This window comes from Crocuta crocuta, unplaced genomic scaffold (genome assembly GCF_008692635.1).
Source record: "Crocuta crocuta isolate KB4526 unplaced genomic scaffold, BGI_CrCroc_1.0 scaffold112, whole genome shotgun sequence".
In the NCBI taxonomy this organism is placed as follows: domain Eukaryota; kingdom Metazoa; phylum Chordata; class Mammalia; order Carnivora; family Hyaenidae; genus Crocuta; species Crocuta crocuta.
In genome coordinates, this window is record NW_027528818.1 from 5,019,527 (window position 1) to 5,033,117 (window position 13,591).

Sequence of the window (13,591 nt, forward strand, 5' to 3'; positions counted from 1 at the left end):
GCCGGGGCGGGCCTCCCGCCCCGTCCCGCCCCGTCCAGCCCCGTCGCCCACCAATCGCCACTCAAGAAGACACGCCTGCGCATTAGCTGTACGACGCCCCTATCGTCCTTTGTCGAAGCCCAGGGATCCACCTTTTGCCATAACAAAAGGACGTTGGCATCCAATCAGGGTTGAGGCTACTGTGGGCGGGTCCAGGAAAAGCAACAGCCAATGGCAGCACAGAAGTGAAGTTAGGCGTGAGAAAGCAAATCCCTGGAAAGCCGCCCGTCAGCCTCAGCAGGACCCTGAAAATTGGGGACAGAAATCCAGTATGGAAAATTCTGACAGCTGTCAGGAAGGAGGTAGGTAAAACCAAATGCCCGGAGAGAGGAAAATCATTCAAATTTAAGAAAAGGGCATTTGTGGACATGAAAGATAAAGCCAGTATAAAACCGTAGTACCTCAATTCAAAAAGCAGACTTTTCCATATTTTTAATTTCCCAAATCGAGAAGTTCATAAGTACACCCCTAGTGGATTGTTCCTCTCCACATCCTTTCCAATCCATCCTTTCTATGGATTATTAAATCCATAGTGCACCTGACTATTTAATAATATTTAGAATTGAGAAAATACCTTAATGATACTTTGATATATAGAGCTTTCACTCTCCTCCTCTCATTTTGATTCTCACAGAGACCAACTCGCAGAAAGAAACTGAAGCTTATGAATAAATAAATGGCTTGCTCAAGGTCATACATTCTGTATGAAATGCTGCGACCAGGCTGTGGGATGTAATGTAATCTGGCTTGATAGCATTCATTGATGTCTAGCACCTGACACAAAGCAGCATCCTGCTTGTGTTTTAATATTTGTTGAGTACAAGGTAGTAATACCATATTGCTTTGGCTCTGGCACATTCTCCTGAGTTGTAGAGGTGAACCTATGTCTGCCTGTTTCTTGACTTTTCACCTATGGTTCAGTTTGCTGACATACCACCTTAAGCCTTTTAAGAATATATTTAAAAAATCTCCCATTTAGTTAGTATTTGAGAACTATACATTTGGCTGGAACTATGCGACATAATTTGAGAATAATTACTAGAGTGAAACACAGGAGCTAAATAAGTGGAAAATAAGAAACATCCAGTGTATGTCCAGCTAGGAGTGTCAAAAAGAGAAACTAGAGAGAATGGATATGAGCAGTGTTCATAAATAATAACAGAATTTTTCAGGATTGTGGAATATTTGCTCAGATTCAAGAAGCACATATTCTTCAGCAGGTTTAAAATAAAGAATTTCATACCTGGACGTATGCTGATGAAACTGCAGAACACCAAAGACTAAGAAGTGTTAAAAGAAACTTTGTTGTTGTTGTTAGAGTATAAAATATACATGATGTTTATAGTATAAAATATACATAACAAAACAATTTACATCTTATTTTATTTTTGATAAGTTTGTGTATATGTGTGTGTGTGTGTATATATATATATATATATATATTTGTTTGTTTTAGAGAAAGAGAGCATGTGCATGAGCAGAGGGAGAAGGGCAGAGGGAGAGAGAGAGAATCCCAAGCAGGCTTTACACTAAGCATGGAGCCCCATTGGGCTTCAGCCCCCAACCCTGGAAATCATGACCTGAACTGAAATCAAGAGTCAGATGCTCAACCGACTAAGCCACCCAGGCACCCCTCATCTTAACTATTTTAAAGTGTACTGTTCGGGGCACCTGGGTGGCTCAGTCAGTTAAGCGTCCGACTTCAGCTCAGGTCATGATCTCGCAGTTTGTGAGTTCAAGCCTCATGCTGACAGCTCAGAGCCAGGAGCCTGCTTCATATTCTATGTCTTCCTCTCTCTCTGCCTCTCCCCTGCTCACACTCTGTCTCTCTCTTTCAAAAAATAAACATTAAAAATTTTTTTAATTATGTTAAAAAAGAAAACTAGTAAGGATATAGAACTAGGTCCCAACCTTCGCTTGAACATTAGAGTCACCTGGGAATCTCTTAAGAATTCTAAAGAACAGGCTAACACCCTATACTATTTAAATCACAATCTCAAGGGTTGGGATACAGGCATTGATATTTTGGGAAGATACAAAGGTGATTTGAACAGAGTGCAGGGAAATTAGGGAACTATTGTTATAGAAGACCTTAACAAGCCTATCAACCAATTTGACCTAGTTGGCATTTATAAAAAATTCCACCCAATAATTAGAACATACCTTCTTTGTACATGGAATATTCAAGAAAGTGGACCATATTCTGTCATGAAACAAACCTCAACACATTTAAAATGATTGAAATTAAAAAAAAATGAGGCTATTGTAATCATAAAATACTTTCTCTGACAACAAAGGAATTAAACTAGAAATCAATAACAAAGAGATTTGTGAAAAATTTAGAAATTAAGTAAGTATATAAATTCTACACAAACTCTTCCAGACAATAAAATAGGAAAGAACACTTTCCAACTCATTTTATAAGAACAGTGTTACCCTGATTCCAAAACTAGACAAAAACAGTAAAAGACATGAAATTGAACATAGGACAAAAGTCCTTTACAAGTTTATAGGAAATCAAGTCCAACAATTGCCCCTAGACAGAGAGTCTGAACAGTTGTGATTTTGGCCCCAGAACTTTCACTTCTCTCACAGATTATGCTTTAAAGCTGATTCTAAAATTCATATGGAAAAACAAAAGATACAGAATAACAATGTTGTAACAGAACCACAAAGTTAGAGGACTTATACTACCTTCTTTCAACTCTTATTATAAAGCTAAAGCAATAAAATAAATGGAGTATTGTTATAGACACATAGATAAATGAAATAGAATAGAATCTAGGAATAAACTCACATATAATATGGTCAATTGATTTTCAGAATTGTACCTTTTATGAGAAAGAATGTTTTTTTCCCCACAAATGGTGCCAGAACAGCTGGATATCAGTTGAAGAAAAAAATGAACCTCAATCCCTACCTTAGAGCATACACAGAACTAATTCAGAATGGATCATAAACTGAAACATAAAAACTAAAACTGTAAATCTTCTAGAAGAGATCAAAGAAAAAAAATCTTCGTCCCTTTGATATTGGCAGAATTTTTTGAGAAAGGTCACACACACACACACACACATTAAAAATGATTAATTGAACTTTATAAATGGTAAAAATTTCTGCCCTTTTTAAAAAATGTTTGTTTATTTTTTAAGGAGAGGGAGAGACAGAGCATGAGCGGGAGAAGGGAAGAGAGAGAGGGGCACAGAATCTGAAGCAGGCTCTAGGCTCTGAGCTGTCAACACAGAGCCCAATGTGGGACTTGAACTCAACAACTGTGAGATCATGACCTGAGCTGAAGTTGGATGCTTAACCAACTGAGCCACCCAGGCACCCCTGCTCTTTGAAAGACACCATTTTGGAAATGAAGACAATTTATAGACTGGGAAAAAATCATAATACATGATCTAGCAAAGGACCTGAATTCAGAATGTCTCAGAACTTCTTCAATGAATAATGGAAAAACATCCCAGTAAAATAATGGATATTATCCTGAGAAGGATACTTCTCAGCAATAAAAAGTAACAAACTACCAATATGGATGAATCTGAAGTATATTATCTGAGAGAAAACAGCCAGATAGAAAATATGCAAACTGTATGATTTTATTTTATTTTATTTTATTTTTTTAATATTTTTACTTATTTCTAGGAGAGATAGAGAGAGAGAGACAGCGTGAGCAGGGGAGGGTCAGAGAGAGAGGGAGACACAGACTCTGAAATAGGCTCCAGGCTCTGAGCTGGCAGTCAGCACAGCGCCCGATGCAGGGCTCGAACCCACGAACCGCGAGATCATGACCTAAGGGAAAGTCGGACGCTTAACCGACTAAGCCACCCAGGCGCCCCTGATTTTATTTTAATATAAAGCTCTAGAGCAGACAAATCTTATCTATTGTAATAGTTGGATTAGCAGCTGCTTGGGGTTGAGGACAGATAGAGAGTTGACCACAGAGGGGCATGAGTTTCTGTTGTAGTGGAAATATTCTATATATTTTTATTGCGGTGGTGGTTACACAGTGCATACAACTGTCGAAAGTTATCTTCTGTAACTTAAATTATATTTGATTATATATTATTTTTTCCACTGAAACTGATTTTAAAAATTTATTTATTTATTTATTTTTGAGAAGAGACAGAGACAGAGCATGAGCAGGGGAAGGGTCGAAGTCAGACACTTACCTGACTGAGCCACGCAGGTGCCCCTGAAACAGATTTTTTTTAATGTTTACTTATTTTGAGAAAGAGAAAGAGTGGGGGAGGGACAGAGAGAGAGAGAGAGAAAGAAAGAGAGAAAATCCCAGTCTCCTCACCACCAGCACAGAGCCCAACATGGGCCTTGATCCCATGAGACCAGAAGATCATGACCTGAGCCAAGATCAAGTGTTGGATGCTTAACCAACTGAGCCACCCAGGTGCCCTGAAAGTGATTTTTTTTTAATGAGAAGACTATCCAGGATTTCTTTAGGGTTTGAAGCATACTAGATATGGTATATGTGTTATTTTACTCAGTTCTCAAGCAATCCAGTGATGTAGGTACTATCAATCCCATTTTGGAGATGAGGAAATTAAGGCTTAAATTGTAAAAATATCATACAGCTGGTGAATAGGCTGAATTCAAACGTCTCTTTTTATCTCTAAAGTAAGTATCATAAAACCAACTTTATTGAATTGTTATCAGGATCATTAAAATTAAGTACAAATAAAGGACTGCAAAGATTTTCCCAATTGAAATGACTTTGAAATCATAGCCCAAAGAAGGTGTGGGTTGGAACTTGCTTCCTCAATCTAACCAACTCAAATTCGCACTAAAAAAATTTTAACATTCTCCATAAGACTTAAACCAGATCCAGGGTCTCAATAATGTAATAGTCAAAATTTTCAGGATCCAATCCACAATTATTCAGTTTATGAAGAACTATGAAAATCGCAATTCACATGAATATAACAGTCAACAGATACTGATACTAAGATGACACAAATGTTGAAATTATCCAGAAAAGATTTTAAGCAGCTATTAAAAAGTACTTGAACAAGCAATCATGAAAGATCCTGAAACAGAAGTTATAATTAAGAATATTAGTAACATAACAGAAGCTACCAGTAAGAACCAAATGGAAACTTTATAACTGAAAAAAGTATATAACTGAAATGTAAAACTGTCTGCAGAGAATCAGTGGTAGGATGAAAATGAAAGAGAAAAGAGTTGGTGAACTTGAGGAAACCTCAGGAGAAATGATGCAATCTGAACCTCAGGACAAAAAATGATGGGAAAAACAAACCAACCAATTTCAGGAATGAAAGAAAACAAAAGAGATACCATTTTGTGTCATCAGAGTCCCAGCAGGAAACAAAAGAGAGTTTGGTTCTAAAATATACTTGAAGAAATAATGGTTTTCTAAGCATCACAAAGACAATTTCATAAGAGGAGGGTATGATTAGGAAAATAATGTCTCAAAGACTCTGGGGGTGGGGTATACTGAAAAAGACCGCTGAGAACACTAATCTAGAGCACTAATATCTCTAACATCACAAAGAGAACCCACTAAGACTAAGCAGCATGTATTTCCTGATGGAAGAAGAATGACCACCATCTTGGAAATAGTCTTGCCCCGCTTGCCCCCACCAAAAAGGAAAGAAATTGCAACCTGACCTGATCAAGCCCATAAAGTAACAATTTAACAGGAAAACAGAGGTCACAGAGAAATATGGTAAATCTACAACCTGGACAAAATTAGTAAAATCTGGCTATTGAGAAAAACAAGACAAAAACAACAAACAAAAAGCCCTTTTCTTTAACAAAAAGAAAATAAATTGCACTGGGGGGAAAAATTGAAAGAAAACCTATAGATAAAATGATGCTTAAAATACATATTTTTAGGGCACCTGGGTGGCTCAGTTGGTTAAGCATCTAACTTCGGCTCAGGTCATGATCTCACAGTTGGTGGGTTTGATTTCCGCATCAGGCCCTGTGCTGACAGTTTGGAGCCTGGAACCTGCTTCGAATTTTGTGTCTCCCTCTCTCTTTGCTCCTCCTCCACTCATGCTCTGTCTCTCTTCATCTCTCAGAAGCGAATAAACATTAAGAAAAAAATTTTAAAAATACATATTTTTAAAAACAGACAAAAAAAATCTCTGGTTTATTTTGGATGCTAAACCCACTGAAAAGACACAAGAAAACGGTTGCCATCAAGTAGAATATGATTATTTTAGAGCACTTGCCTTTTAAAAATTTCTGGACTGGCAAAAGTTGGAAAACTTGGGTAGTGAGTTGGGGCGGCTGGGTGGCTCAGTTGGTTGAGTGCCAACTGCAGCTCAGGTCATGATCTCACAGTTCGTGGGTTCGAGCCCTGAACTAGTCTCTGTACTGACAACTCAGAGCCTGGAGCCTGCTACGAATTGAATTCTGTGTCTCCCTCCCTCTCTGCCCCTCCCCCCACCAATGCTCTGTCTCACTCTGTCACTCAAAAATAAATAAATGTTAAAAAAAAAATTCTGGAACCAAATATATATCTTGTAAGATAATTTAGAGTTTAAGGAAGTCATTAGAAAAACTATTTCAAAAAAGAGAACACACCAGATGATCATAAAGTTAGAGAGCAATATGTCAATCACAAAATATTGCAAATCTGATAAAACAGTATTACTGATAATTAAGTTCTGCCCTTGAATGGAGGAAAAAAAAAAAAACCCTTGAGGAGGGCATGGGTGGCTCAGTTTCTTAAACGTCCAGCTCTTGACTTTTGCTTGGTTCATGATCTCACATTTGTGGGTTAGAGACCCACATTGGACTCTGCACTGACAGTGAGGCCTGCTTGGGATTCCCTCACTCTCTCTCTTTCTCTGTCTGTCCCTCCCTTGCTGTGTGCTCTTTCTCTCTCTCAAATAAACTTAAAAAATACTTCATTAAAAAAGAAAGATAAAAAACCTTGAAATAACAAAAAAGAACAGTATACCAAATTGGATAGAAAAAGGAAGTTGAAATTTTAACAGACTAGTCCTGAGTAAACATTCATTAAGCTATGGATTTATTTTTATATAAAAATAAATGCTCCATATTTGCATTATATTTCAGTTAAAAATGGTTTAAAAATAGTCACAAATGTTTCCTTCTTCTGAATAAGGCAAACATACATGTACAAAGAGAAGCCGCAGAAATTGCACAGAAATATTTGATTATAAGATGAAAATTTGTTATCTGGGATATGCATATATTAATATTATAACCATCTAAATAAAAGCATAAAATTAAAATACTATTTGTAGAGAATGGGGAACTCCAAACTGAAAGCTATTGTTACAAAGCAACGTATTAGGTGAGGAAGAAATAATAAATAGTATAGAACTTCCAAGATCATTCTGATGTTTCAGCCTGACATAGTCTCATCATGAACATGAAACTTCTAACTTAAGTAATTAGAGAGTTCTAAACATTCTGTGGATATTTTAAAGTGAAATATGCTAAATGGTAGCATTTTGATAACTTTCAAGTGTAACCAGGTGTGTTCCCTGGTACTTTAAGCTCATTAATTTGCAAAATGTGTTTCATCTCATTCCTAAATAAGAACTCACATTTTCCTTTTTACTTATTTTTTTTTCCCTTGAAAGGTTATTGAATTCATTGGAGAATGAGTGCTGTCCTAAATTTGGTGAGTAAAGAATATACTCTACTTGTTGAAACTTGATTTACAAACTAGACTTAAGAGTATACCATACTGCTATTTGGTAAATTAAGCTGTTCATGTATACTTTTCTCAACATTATAATTTCTTGATAATAAGCAATAGTTGGCTAATTTGATTAGAGTTATTTTCATTCATTGGTTTAATAGAGGAAAAGTAAGAAGTTGCCAGTGTATTTTTAGAGTTTCTCAAGTGAGAATTCAGAAGGACTTCAGGGTCTTCGTGGAATCAAGCTTTGAACTTTATGGCAAAACTGAAAGCAATTGGGAATGATTATGCAGTCTTGATGCTTATTTTTCTCTGCACAAAGTAATGTTTAATCAGTTTCCCCAAAGATTGGTGTTTATACCTCTGGCTGTATAAGATTAGCTTTTAAAAATAGTTATATATTTTATTGTAATTGAAAATACAACCAACCCCTCAACTTGCAGATGTGCTGCCTAGAACAAAGACAAGTTCAGAAATAATTAAATGGTTAATTTAATGTGGCAAAATGTGTGATGATGGTGTGCAAATGACTGGTTTGGAAAGTCTGATGTCTCAGCATTGCAACAACTACTGGTCTGAAGAAGAGGAAGTCTGGGTTCTAGCTCTGGCTCAATCTATATTTGTTTCCTCCAACTCTTCGTATATTTACTAGGTGAAAATTTTATTTCAGGGCTTATTACAAGCTAAATACTGTAGAATACCCAAATATTTGAAACTGACCGTAAATCTGTAGGGGATGCATCACTTTACTATAGACTCCTGTTTCCTCAAGTGAAGGATTGTAGTAAAGTTCAGTCTGCTTGTCTAACATTATGTAAAATACTATTGCATTTATCAAAGAACACTGCTAGTGAGTGATAACAGAGGATTCCTGTATTTAAGACTGAGCCTTTGATAGTTTGGTTGGTTGTGTCTAACTATCTAGCCCTTAGTAACATGTCTGCCATAGGTCCTGAAAGCTTTCCTCAGTGATTCATCTTTGGGCCACTCCATTCCAGCTTCTAAGATTTGGGGTTTCTGTGATTCTCTATATGCAAATCAATTATCATTAATCATTTCAGCTGGGTGCGTGTTCCACTACATCTTCATAAAACAATTTGCTTTAAAATCAACAGTAATCATTAGGCTCTGGGAGCATAAAGGGGATTCTGTTTTAATATGACAAAGTGATTCTTTGAAGTGCATAGGTGTCAGGTTAATAGTGACACTGATATTTTGTACAAGAATGCCTTACTAGCAAGGCTCTAAAATGCCAGAGTGCTAATGGATTTTCTTACTTCCAATATACAAGCATGATTCTCATACCTCTCTGTTTCCCTAGTAACTGTTTATGCTAAAAATAACCAACTTTGGAGAGCCTTTCTGTCAGGCTCTGGGATTTTAAGTTACTTATAGGCTAACAAGTTAGCCTGCTACGAATTCATGAATGCTGGAAAGGAGACATGAGATGCCTGGTCAGAGTACAAGAACTCTTATTAGGCATAGCTCGCCAGCAGCATGAGCTTCACGCAGGCTTGCTTCTGTTCGCAACGTTCCCCAAGTCCCACAGTGGAGAGGCTGAGGGCTCAGGTAGGTGCCTGCACAGGCAGGGGATTATGGTACAGGGAGGAATACTGAGCTTAGGGAGTCTATTGCTTTTATGGCTAGTGGAAGCAAGCTTGTTATTTAATCAGGGAGAGGCATTATCTCAACTCTTAAAGTTGCTCTTTGCAAATGCACCCCAAGAAATGGTCTGAGTCAAGACCTCTTGGCATACCAGCAAGAGCATATAATGACACTCAGGGCTCCTTACAGACTGCCTCTCCCCCAGACCTCTAACTTCAGTAATCTTTAGTTCTGTGACAAATTCCCATTTTTCTTCCTCCTTCCTTCCACAATGATTTCAGGAAAATACTACAAAACATCTGTCTCCTAAAGTCGTAGGGTGCCTAAAAGTTCTCGAAGAGAACCACCACTAGCAGGCATGGAAGAATCATCAGTATAAGTCAATGGCTCAATAACAATCAGATTTTTTAAATCAGCCAAAACATATTTTTTTATTTATTTTTTATTTTTTTTAATGTTTTATTTATTTCTAGGAGACAGAGAGAGAGAGAGAGAGAGACAGCGTGAGAAGGGGAGTGTCAGAGAGAGAGGGAGTCACAGACTCTGAAACAGGCTCCAGGCTCTGAGCTGGCAGTCAGCACAGAGCCCGACGCGGGGCTCGAACCCACGAACCGCGAGATCATGACCTAAGCGAAAGTCGGACGCTCAACCGACTAAGCCACCGAGGCGCCTCAGCCAAAACATATTTTGTAGCTATTGTGGAGTCCTACCCTTTCTTTTTCACTGTTTCACTGAACTTTGCAACCATCAGAACGAAGGACAAATCTGTCTGTAGTTTGTTTTAAAATAAGTGGTTAAAATTAGTAATTTTCAGTATAGTTAGTAACACTCATCACAGCAAAAGCAGATCAAAATGTTCTCAGTTTGAAGTAGGGATTTGTCCAGGCTCTTTTTCTTCTTTTCTAGTGAAGGCAGAAAACAAGAGAAAGCCTCACTACTAAGGGATGAGAGTGTTGCTTGTGTCCCTGCTCGGAGACACCCTGTGTCTGGTCTAAAGTCCGATGACAACTAATTTAAGTCAGTTCAAGTCCCCTTAAAGCTATAGAAGAAACAAGTCCTCAAGTTAGGAAAAGAGCCCAGAATTCTTTGTCATTCAATCCTGATGATAGAATTGTGAGTTTAGAGTTTCTTTATGTACAACAGGCAGCAAATTAGAAGAAAATATAATGTAGTTTTCATTTTGGGAGAAAATTGATAAATGACCTTCAGATGTATTTCGAATTTATCCTTCTTACAGAAGTTTCTTCATAAAAAATATTTTTAAGGAAAGAAAGAAAGAAGGAAAGAAGGAAAGAAAGAAAGAAAGAAAGAAAGAAAGAAAGAAAGAAAGAAGGAAGGAAGGGAGGGAGGGAGGGAGGGAGGGAAGGAAGGGAAAGAAGGGAAAGAGAAAGAGAGAAAGAAAGAAAAGAAAGAAAGAGAGAGAGAGAGAGAGAGAGAGAAAGAAAGAAAGAGAGAAAGAAAGAAAGAAACTTTCTCCAGAGGTGATATGTGTGGATTTTTATGTTTCAAGGTATTCAGAGCATTGTTTCCCCCATCTGAAGAGTTTTCTGTTGAAATAAATTTTAATATTTTTGTCTAACAAGCATCACTTGCCACAACCCAACTCCGTATTTTAACATTTCTTGCAAGTATCTCTGAGGTTCAGTTTTGGAGTTGATGTAAACGGTATATAGTCTACTCTTAACATCACCTCATAAAAGCCATAGCTCTTGTGCTGCAAGTGGCCATCTATAGGAATGGGAATTACAGAGCTTATCCTAAAAGTCTGTTGGGAAGATGAAATAAAAATATCTGAAGGAAAGTTGCTTGGCATGGTGGGACTAGAAGAACTAATTGTATCTAAAACCTCCTATACCTGATTCCTTAAATTCCTTGAAGGCACCGGTTGATCTTCTTCATTAATGTAGCTCCGTTGCCAAGCTTGGTACCTATATGTGTGTCCATAAATGTAAATTGAATGAATGAATGAATGAACGTTCTGCCACTTTTTCTATCTTATAAAAAGCAGGCGTGTCTGTGATGCATTAGAGGATGATAGTGTATTTCCACAATGTCTTTCCACCTAAGAGCTCATATAACTTTCTGTCAAATTATCTCACTGCTCCTTGTCACATCCCAGGGAGAGGGCATAATAGCCAAAGAAGTCATTTTCCTTATGGTTCCAGTCAGGGATCTTCACACCTACATAACATTAAGCACACATGAAACATCACCTGTAGTGACAAGCAATGTGACCTCATCATAATATATGCCTCTGACAACTAAAGGAGATATTCAGAATAAATGAAAAGATACCATGAATGTCCTCTGGGGGCATAGGGAACTGCTAGAGACTTGAGTACATGTGTTCTCTTTGAGATGGGACACTAGTGACCTCTAGTGGCAAAATTGATTCAAGGTAAGTTCTATTTCACAAAATTTTTTACTCTATTACCTCTATCCTTAGGTTTTCCCTTCCCTTTAGCAACATTTTTCTGCTTGTAGAATAATTTTAATTATACACTGAGATTTTTATCTGTTAACATACAAAATTATTTTTGCATTTCATAGAATCATAGAACTTTTGAGCTGAAACACTCTCAATTTATTGATTTTATTTCATCATGTGCCAAAAAAAGAGCCCCAGAAAAAATAAAGTGACTTGTCTGAAAGACTAAAAGTCTAATGAGTCTAAGGCTCTTTCCAAACGTCAGATGACAGCACCCCAACTGACGTTTGACCTCATCAGCATGAGAGACTCCTAAGGGAGAACTACCCAGCAAAGCCCTTCCTGAATCTCTGAGCCATAAAAATCATGAGAAAAATAAAGTGAATATTTCTTTACAACTCTAAGTTTCTGGATTTGTTGCACAGCAATAATAACCACAACAAAGAGATCATTTAGGAACTTTTTCCAATTCTATAAAAAATACTGAATGAGAAAAACAAACTAATGTATACTTCTCAAATACTCATGGGCTCTCAGTTAATCTATTAAAAGGCCATAATGTTAGCTATAATAAATCAAAGATCTCTAGGTCCAAATGAGTACATATTCTTTTTTAAAAAAATTTTTAATGTTTTATTTATTTTTGAGAGAGAGAGAGAGACAGTGTGAGCAGGGGAGGATCAGAGAGAGAGGGAGACACAGAATCCGAAACAGGCTCCAGGCTCTGAGCTGGCTGTCAGCACAGAGCCCAAGGTGGGGCTCAAACCCACGAACCACAAGATCATGACCTGAGCCGAAGTTGGACACTTAACCAAGACTGAGCCACCCAGGCGCCCCATGAGTACGTATTCTAATTGACAGAAATCTAAATTCTTCTCCCTTCATTAGTCCAGATTCTAAATATGTAAATTTTGAAAGTATGAACCAAAATAGAATATATGTGCTCTGTATCCTATAAAAACTTATAAAACCCTATAAAAATGAATCAATGTCAGTTGAAAACTATATTTTCAGCTCTGAACGTGTTAGTCACTTAAGAGAATACAGAAGTCTCTCAAAGAGTTTATTATCTATTTGTTAAGACCCATAGAACCCTCATTAGACAGAAAAGTGTAAAATAGGGTGGTACTAAGTATGATAGAACTTTTAAGAGAAGAGAGAGCTGTTGGACTGGGTTAGGAACACATAGAACATATGGGGAGGCATGTGAAGACACTTTTCTGACTAGTATACTTTTTATTTTCCCAACTGTAAATTCCCTGAGAGATAGCTGTGCTTCTGCCATGATTTTTACTCTGTATCCAATACCCACCCCATAACATGGATCCAGTATAACCTATAAAATTATGATTTAATGACACATTTGGAAGTAATAGGAAATAAGTTGGATATCAAGAGTTTGAATGAAAAAGAATTAATCAGTGAAAGAGTGAACAAATGATTCAGCTGAAGAGGGCACGGAAAGCCAATGAGGAATTTGATAAGATAGATTCCTAAGGTGGTGAGTGACCTGTTTTCCATAAAGATTTGTTTAGACATAGGATGTAGAATGAATTTGGTAGCAAGAGAATATAGCAGGACGAATACATAATAACAACAATAATATCAAGCATTTATTGAGTTCAGCATTTGTAAGGTGCCGAATTGAGCACAAAATATCTCATTCAATCTTCACCATAATCCTGTAGATACTATAATTATCTTTAGTTTGCACATGAATAAACTAAGATTCTCACATGCTAAGTTATATGACTGTTACAGAAATTCAGTTGTGAGAGATAGAGGCGGTGGATATGGAGAAGAGAGGATGTTACCATAAACATGTTAAAGAAAGTAAAAGCTGGATGTGTTAAAAG

At 37.1% G+C, this 13,591-nt stretch overlaps 1 long non-coding RNA gene across 1 annotated transcript in view; it reads left to right on the top strand.

Annotated features, from left to right (window-relative positions):
• Positions 1-30: 30 nt before the first annotated feature.
• Positions 31-13,591, top strand: part of LOC144224856 (uncharacterized) — a 43,327-nt gene continuing 29,766 nt past the window's right edge. Inside the window, exons 1-2 of the long non-coding RNA XR_013333161.1 lie at positions 31-341; positions 7,641-7,681. This is a non-coding gene — a long non-coding RNA (uncharacterized LOC144224856). The remainder of the gene's footprint in view (positions 342-7,640; positions 7,682-13,591) is intronic.